This window comes from Mus caroli, unplaced genomic scaffold, assembly GCF_978045245.1.
Source record: "Mus caroli unplaced genomic scaffold, Mus_caroli_1 scaffold_4, whole genome shotgun sequence".
Taxonomy (NCBI): domain Eukaryota; kingdom Metazoa; phylum Chordata; class Mammalia; order Rodentia; family Muridae; genus Mus; species Mus caroli.
Window position 1 is genome coordinate 40,644,309 of NW_028227259.1, and position 8,619 is coordinate 40,652,927.

Below are 8,619 nucleotides of genomic sequence, written 5' to 3' on the forward strand. Positions count from 1 at the left end.
TGATAGAAACAGAATGTGTCTCTGCAGATGATCCACTTGACATAGATCATTTTGATCTCAAGGCAATGAAAGATGATCAAGAAGAGAGAGGTCTTCAGGCCTCCCCCCCACCTACTCCAGACCGGATGGATATCCACCCTCCTCTTTGCAGTCTACAAAGAAGCTGGCTGGAAGTCCAACTGGTTCCTGGGTGTGTCCTTCTGGAAGGCTCTGCCTCTAGAAGTTGCAGCTTCTCCTTGCCTGATTAATTCTTTAAAGTGTATTTCTTGTTTTTTGCTAAGAAGCCAGAAACCCAGGCCAAGCCCCTACTTAGTTGCTCTTTCTCCTGTGATCATGTGAAGCCTACAGCATGGCTAGTAAATTGTTTTCCTCTTGTTAATCTTATTTTGCTACAAAGTGTCTAAACTTTGGGATTTGAGGGGAAATGGCTTTTTTGTTCTCTCTGTGACAAACCTCCCCTTCTGCTGCTTATTTAAAAGGACATCCTCATCAGCATCACTTTGAGGTCCCTGTTGCTCTGGAAAGCCTGGACCTGGAAAGCTGTGAGCCTGATGGCTTCCAGGAGCTCTCAGAGGCTGCTGGATGCCTGAGAAGCCTGCTGGAGGAGATGTGAAGGGAGACCCTCACAACTTGCACGGTAGGGACAATGTTGGCTGCCAAGAGCCCATGGAAGGATGGAGAATGGGGGTAGGCTGTGGCAAGGGGCACATCACAGGCGAGAACAAATGTGAGCCCTGGCAGCTATGGAGAACCATTCTTTACTCTTTACAACAAAGCCCTCCCCCTCAGCCCCACCCCCTGTACAGGATGGGACAGACACTCAGACAAGGCATGGGACAGGATGCAGAAATGGAAGAGGAAGAAAGAACCCATCCAGGTTCTTCTTCGGGCTCGGAGGTGATCACAGATTTGGAGGCAAAGGCTTAATAACAGGTTAGACCAGAATTCCACACCGGGATACCAGTGACATGTGGTTTGAGCACAAGTGGCAAGGCTAGCCAACAGGGTCTACAAAGGTCTCACCCAGGCTCTGTTCAAAGTAGAGGTGAGGGTTGTGGAGGTGGTTCAGTGGATAAAATAGCTTGCTATAAGACTCCTGAGTTCAAATCCCTAGCAACCACATAAAAGTTAGATATGGCCACAGGCAACAGCCAGCTTTGAAGGGTACAGACGGGTAGATCCTAAGAGTTAGTAGGCAGGGCAGCCTGGCTAGTCCAAACCACAAGCTTCCATTTCAGTAGAAGATGCTGCCTCAAAAATGAGATTATAGGTGTCTTAGTTAGGATTTGATTGTTGTGAAGAGACACTATGACCAAGGCAACTCTTATAAAGGAAAACATTTAATTAGGGCTGGCTTACAGTTTTGGAAGGTTACTCCAGTATCATCATGCAGGAAACATGGCAGTGTCCAGGCAGAGATGGTGCTGGCGAAGGAGCTGAGATCTTCAGGCAGCAGAAGGGGATTGTGTGTTACACTGGACATAGCTTGAGCATAGGAGACCTCAAAGACTACCCCCACAGTGACACACTCCCTCCAACAAGGTCACACCTACTCTAACAAGGCCACACCTTCTAATAGTGCCACTCCCTATGGGCCAAGCATTCAAACACATGAGTGGGTGATAAGGGACTGTACCTGATGTGTGTTCCAGCTATATATGCATATGGGTACATATACATATATGGCACATACACGTCTTTGTCCAAAATGTCCCAGGACTGGTAGTTCTACATGTTCATATCTATTTGCCATGAGGGCATGCCTTCATCCCCAGAGCTCCAGGGAGTGAGCATACCACTGAATACATACATATGGTCCAGTAGTGAGATAAGAGAGGCCAGAGAACCCAGGTCACCGATGAAAGGACACATTCAAGGAGGCATTAAAGGGCTGGAGTCTACAGCTGGTGTTTTTGAACAGACCCTGGGTAAACCTGTGAGTGACCATTAGCACCTTGGTCCTTCCTATATCACTCCCATAGGGTAAGAGTGTGACTGTATCCTTCTGTGGAAGAGGACAGACAGCCTGTCCCCAACTACCATTTGAGGAAGGGGACAAAGAGGAAGAACAAAGGCGGCTCCTAGCTACACACATGACTATGGTGTGCCTTCCCAGAATTGCTGTTCTGGATGTTCTAGGGCTAGGGACTGTCATTTTAGATTACCAAGGAAATGAGTGATGTTCACACTGACACCTGCAGCCGAGAGAGACAGAGATAGAGAGACAGAGACAGAGAGACAGACAGGCAGACAGACAGAGACAGACAAACAGAGACAGACACAGATACAGATAGAGACACAGACACAGACAGAGAGACATATATAGAGAAGCTTAAAGATCTGCCAACTGAAAATAGCTCAGTTGGTAACATGTTTGTTTGCCCAACTTTCTGAGTTCAACCCCAAGCACAAGGATCTTAGTTCAATCCCAAGAACCTACATTAGGAGGAGGAGGAGGAGGAGGAGGAGGAGGAGGAGGAGGAAGAGGAAAAAGGAAGGAAGGGAGGAGCAGCAGCAGCAGCTGAGCAAGGGGCAGTGTGAAGGTGTCATCCAGTACTAAGGAGGCAGAGAGAGCTGAATCCTGAGACTCCCTGGTCAACCAGCCTGGCCTACCTGGCAAGTTCCAAGCCAGTGAGAGACCATGTCTGTCTTGGATTTTTATTGCTGTGATAAAGCACCATGACCAAGTAAATTTATAAAATGAAGGGTTTATTTGAGGTTTATAGTTCCAGAGGGTTAGGGCCCATCACCGTCAGAGTGAGGAGCATGGTAGCAGGCAGGCATGGTGCTGGAGCAGCAGCAGGGAGCTCACAAATGGGAAGCAGAGAGCGCATTGGGAATAGCATTGGCTTTTGAAACCTCAAAGCCCACCCCAGTGGCATACCTCCAATGAAGCCACACCTCCTAATCCTTCCCAAACAGTTCCACCAATTAGGGACCGATTATTCAAACATATGAGCCTATGGAGGCTGCTCTCATTCAGACCATCACACTGTCAAAAAAATGGAGGCCAGCACCTGAAGAATGACACCTGGGGCTGTCCTTGGGCCTCTACAAGAACCCACATACATATACATTGGGACCTGACAGTAGGCACTTTCCCAGGACTCCCATTACATGATGGAGGGAAATGAATGCTGTTGTTGTTGCTGCTGCTGCTGCTGGTGGTGGTGGTGGTGGTGGTGTGTGTGTGTGTTGGGGGTGGAGGGGTTCCTCTTAGCCAGGGGGAAGGTCAACCCACAGAAAAGACTGGCTTCTCCCTGGTCTGTGGCCAGCATCGGGGATAGTTCCCACAGTACATGCCTGGGAAACAGGGCTGCCCGGCCTGTGGCTTGGCTGCAGCCCACAGCCCATCCATTTCTCTATTAGGGATTTCTCTACCATGAAAGTGGACACCAGCTTCTGGAAGAAGGCTGTAAGAGTCTAAAACCACAGGGCTGGAGCAGCAGATATCTCTTGCCTACTGGTTTCCAAGATGATGGTTTAATGGAGGGAAAAATCACAGTTGTGAAAGTTAACAAAGAAAACTGCCAGGTGATGTGATTTTAAAGCATCACCCGGATCTCCATCACTGTGCTAAACACATGAGTCTGTCAATTCTGTGGAAATGGCTGGCTTAGCCTGCCTGAAATGTGGAGCCTACTAACAGATTCCCTTGTTGCTTTGGCCACCAGGAATCTCCCAGCTGAAGACAGAGCTCCTGTGTGTGAGTGGCAGGACCATCTGTGTATTAGTTTGCTAAGGATGTCATAACACCATTGCACAAACCAAGGACACCGGACAACAGTAATTGGCTGTCCCATAGTGCTGGAGGCTAGAAGTTAGATCCAGGTGTCAGCAGGGCTGTGTTCCCTCTGAGGGCCTAGGGAAAGATCTGCTCCAGGTCTTTTTCTCACTTCTGGCATTAGAACTCCAGTCTTTCTAGGTCATATAGGCTGTCCCCTTCCCCACTGTAGATTTCCAAGTGCCTCTGTTTTCTCCTTGTCTCAACCCAGTGGCTATTTTACAGATACATAGATTTGTGTATGTAGATACATCTGAATGCCCAGTCTTCTTAGAGTGAAGCAATCTTTATAAATAACCAAGCAGGGGCCCAGGGAGATGCTTCAGTTGTGCTGCTGCGCAAGCGTGAAGACCCAAGTTCGGATCCCCACCTCTCAAGAAGAAAGCTAGGTATAGCTGTGTACGTGTGTTATCCTTGCGTTGAAGAGGCTGACACAGAAGAATCATGGAAGCTTACAGGCTGCCTAGTCTGGCTGGATTGATGAGCTCCAGGTTCACTCAGAGACCCTGTCTCAAGTAATGTGAAGAGTAGTTGAAGAAGACACCTGAGGTTGGCCTCTGCCCCCACCATGCATCTGCAAGTGCACACACACAAGCATGCACACACACACAATCACACACACACACATACAATCATACACAATCACACAGAAACCTCTGTGGGTACAGCCCTAGAGTCTGTGTGGCAGACATGATTAGCCAGTCATTTCTAGCATTCTCTTCTTCCACAGCTCAGGGGTCTTCACTGGAGCTATTCAGGATCTTGGGGGTGGGTCTCATGGAGACCCTGGGTGTGCAAGGCTGGAGCCAGGAATCACATCAAGTGTACACCCTGGACTCAAGGCCGCTGTTTTCCTGGCAACAAGGCCCTCATCATGTCTTTGGCTCAGTGGTCAATCAGGTTTCCATGCAATCCATTGAGACACCACAGTTAAGCCTGTGGGACACCTGCAAGAAAGAAGCCACGGCAGCTCATTAATACTGACTTCTCTGAGGCTGGTCAGGGTCCACAACAGGGTGCCTTGGTAAGAAAATCTGCTGCACTGAGAGTCCCAGGAACAAAATGGGACTTCTGCTATTGACCTTGCCCGCCATATACTACAGGAGTTTGAAATTATTGGCAATCACAAGTATGTGGTCCCTAGCACACACTACTTATACATGCTAAGCACTATACGCAGGCCAACCCCCAGGGTTCTGACACCCCTCTACCTGGCTACGGTACACCAAGTCTCTCCACACCATAGACTCTGGCACTTCCTTCTTCTTGTTCCATCTTGGGGACCAATTTGTACCCCTCACCAGAATGAGGTCTTCATTTGCAGAACCTCAGGATGCAGCTGTGTGTGGAGACTGAGCCTTGAAGAGATAATTAAAGTAAAACAAGGTCACACAGTTGGGTCTGAATCAATCTTAACAGCAGAGAAAATGGGGACACAGACACACAGAGGAAGAGCTTGTGGGACACAGGAAGCAGGCACCCCAGAAAGGACCAGTCCCGTCCCTCCTTCATCTGGGCCATCAGCCTTCAATGTTGTAAGGTAATACACACCTGCTGTCTATGTACCCAGCCTCCGGGCCTTGTTTGGTCAGGCAAGTAGACACTCTCTATTTGAGAAGCCACTAAACTCAGGCATAAACTAAAATAGAAAACAAGAGGAAAAAATGCCAAAATATAGGCAAAGCTTCACTTTCAGAAGTCAGCTAAGAATTATTTTCCTAACAGGTGAAGCCATGGTTTTCCTGTGTAGCAAGAAGATTGTGTGGTGAAGGTTTGTGTTCTGCTCATTGATCGGGAGGAGAGGGGGAGGATACAGAGTCCATGACTGGAATGCACAAGGAAGCAGAGAGGTGGAGGCAAGCCCAGCTCTTGACCACCAAGGGCCTTGGTAGCACCTCTTCTGGACAGCTCCATTGGCAGGGTCTACAGCAACAGGTTTGCTGTGTTGTAGGTTACCCACTGTGGCTACTATGGCAATGGCTCAAAGAATCTGATAGGTTTCAGCCTGGGAAGAGCTTGATACTGTGTGTGGACACATGGCAGGGGGATCTCCCCCAGAAGATGGGCTCCCTGGAAGGCCCGTGTAGAGAAGAGGGGTGTGTTCAAGACAGCACCTGGAGTGAGGCTGATGGCAAGGTGTTCTACTGCTAACTCCCTTCTAGCCTCCAGTGGGTTCCTCTGTCTGTGGTCACCAGCAGAAGGAGTTCCCTCGCCCTCCCCCTTCCCTCCCAGCTCCAATGGGCTGATCTCCACCATGTATCTTTTGAATCATTTCTGCTCCTCTGTAGGCTTCTTCTCCCTCCTTCCCTCTTCTCCTTCCCCTCACCCCACCCCACCCTCTCCCTTCTTTCTTCACAAGGTCTCACTGTGTAGCCCAGGCTGGCCTGCCTCAGCCTCTGTGCCATTTAGGTTTTTGCTTTGTTTGTTTGTTTGGTTGGTTGGTTGATTTTTTGCCAACTTGGCACAAGCTAGAGTCATCTGGGAAGAGTGAACATCATTGTGGAATTGTCTCCACCAGACTGGCCTATAGGCAAGGCTTCCGGGGCATTTTCTTGATTTCCGATTGATGTGACATCACTGTGGGTGTCACCCTGGCCTGGTGGTCCTAAGTTGTATAAGAAGGCACACTGAGCAAGCCATGAGGAGCAAGGCAGTAAAACAGCACTCCAACATGGCCTCTGCAGCAGTTCCTGCCTCTGGGTTCCTGCTTGAGTTTCCACTCTGACTTCACACAGTGAGACTGTGACCGCGAAGTGTAAGCCAAATAAACCCTTTTCTCCCCAAGATATTTTTGGTCATAGTATTTATCACACCAGTAGAAACCAACCTGGAACAGCCTATCAGCAGGCTAAGGTTGAAGTTGTGCGCCACAGTGCCCAGCTCCCAGCAGGTTCTTTCTAGAAGTAAGGGTGGTGGTGCTTGCTAATAGTCATACCTGGTTGTCATAAGCCAGACGCAGGCCAGGCAGTTCCTGGCCTTTCCATGCACACAGCTCACTGTCAATTTGTATCTAGATGCAACTTTATTCACATGTATAAACAATGAGATGGAAGTGACATGAAGCCACAGACTACTATGAAGGTGCATGGTGCATATCTTGAAATGTCTCCTATCCCTTTCCTGTCATGTGCATGGGAGGAAACAGAGGAGAGGAAATGGCAACAGCTGGTTTATACGGATCACCTAAATCAGCCAGCATTGTGACCCTCTTACAGAGGAGGAGCTGAGGCAGGCTCAAGGCACAAGGTCAGTGTCAAGGTCCCAGCACGGAGGAGGCTCTGTGCCTGGCTGACTCAGGCTCACATAAGCATCAGCACTGACAAATGTGAAGGGCCTTCCTTTTGTAAGTGATCAGTTCTGTTTTCCTGTGGCTGCTGAGGTCACAGTCTTTCTAGGGGCCACTCAAAGCATCCATCCGCCTCAGACAGGTGCAGGTGAAGTCAGACCATCGGTGGTGTGCAGACAAGGAGCAACGCCCCAGGCCTGTTTTGACCTGGGAGATGCCTCTTGCTGAAGTCGGGATGCTCAAGAGGCGTAGTTTGGTTCAGGGGAAGGGATTTTCAAAACTTCCTTTATTTTGTTCTTTTGTTCCTCACTGGTCAGGCTCTGGTAGAAGGTGTAGCTCCAGCACGTGGGTCAGGATAACAGGACTTGGAACAGGAAAGGATGAGCTGAACCCCCGAGGGTGCCGTGGCCCACACATGCTCCTGTCCTTCCTCAACTCCTGTCTTGTTGCTATGACAAAATGCCCAAGAAAACGCTAAAGAAGGAGCAGAAGGCGGCTGGTCAAGTTGCATCCAGTCAGGAAGCAGAGATAACTGCTGGTGCTCAGCCGGCTCCCTCCTTATCCACTCTGGGACTCCAGCCATGGAATTATTGTTTGTATTTATGATGGGCCGCTACCATTTCAATTAGCCCTTACTGGATAATCCCCTATTCCTGGAGGTCTGTTTCCATGGTGATTCTAAATCCCATCAAGTTGACAGTCAAGATGAACTGCCACACTCCCTGACTTTCATGGGACTAGACAGGGAGGCTTCAGTAGCCTCTCCAGGTAGGGATAGACCAGGAATCACTCAAGATGCAGCAAAGTCAGGCCCACAGAGGATACTCTGGCCTCCCTGCCTGTCTTAGGTTAAGGCCCTGGAGGTGTCCAAATGACAGTAGGTTACACACAGTGCATATGCATTCAGGGTCACCATAGGCAAAGGGTTGGCCAATATGGTAGCTCCAGGGGCTACAGGTGGTAGTGGGAGGGTTGAGGAGCAGCCCTGTATTCCTCAGCAAGGGTCTCTAGTTGAAGACATAGGGTAGCAGCTTCCCGGGGTTCAGGCATATTCCAGGTACATGATTCCTCCCCACATCATGGGTGAGGCCAGGTATCCTCAGACCTCCAAGTTCATGTTAGGGCAACAGCCAAGAACCGGGGATCCTGGGAGAGCAAGTAATTCCTAAAGACTCTCCTGAGCCTAAAACTGGGCCAGATACTATTTACTTTTTCTGCACATCCCTGACTCCGAAAGAATTAAGCAATTAACCTGCACACCCATGTGTGGTGTGAATAGTGTGAGACTCCAACACTTGGTGTTTGAATCTCTGGAACACCAGGAACTTAATTAGTTTGATGCAACCAAGAGGCACAGATTTGGTGGCTTAAACAACAGGAAAGCCCAATTGATTGCCAGCCTGGGGCTGGAGACCTGGCCATGGCCAGGGCTGGCTGGTTCCTTCTGAGGGCTGTGATGGCCAAGTGGCTGTCAGGCTTATGGAGGTATCTTGCCCATCCTCAGATGAAGTTCTTGCTGTGTGCATGTCCCTATGTCCAAATGTCCTTC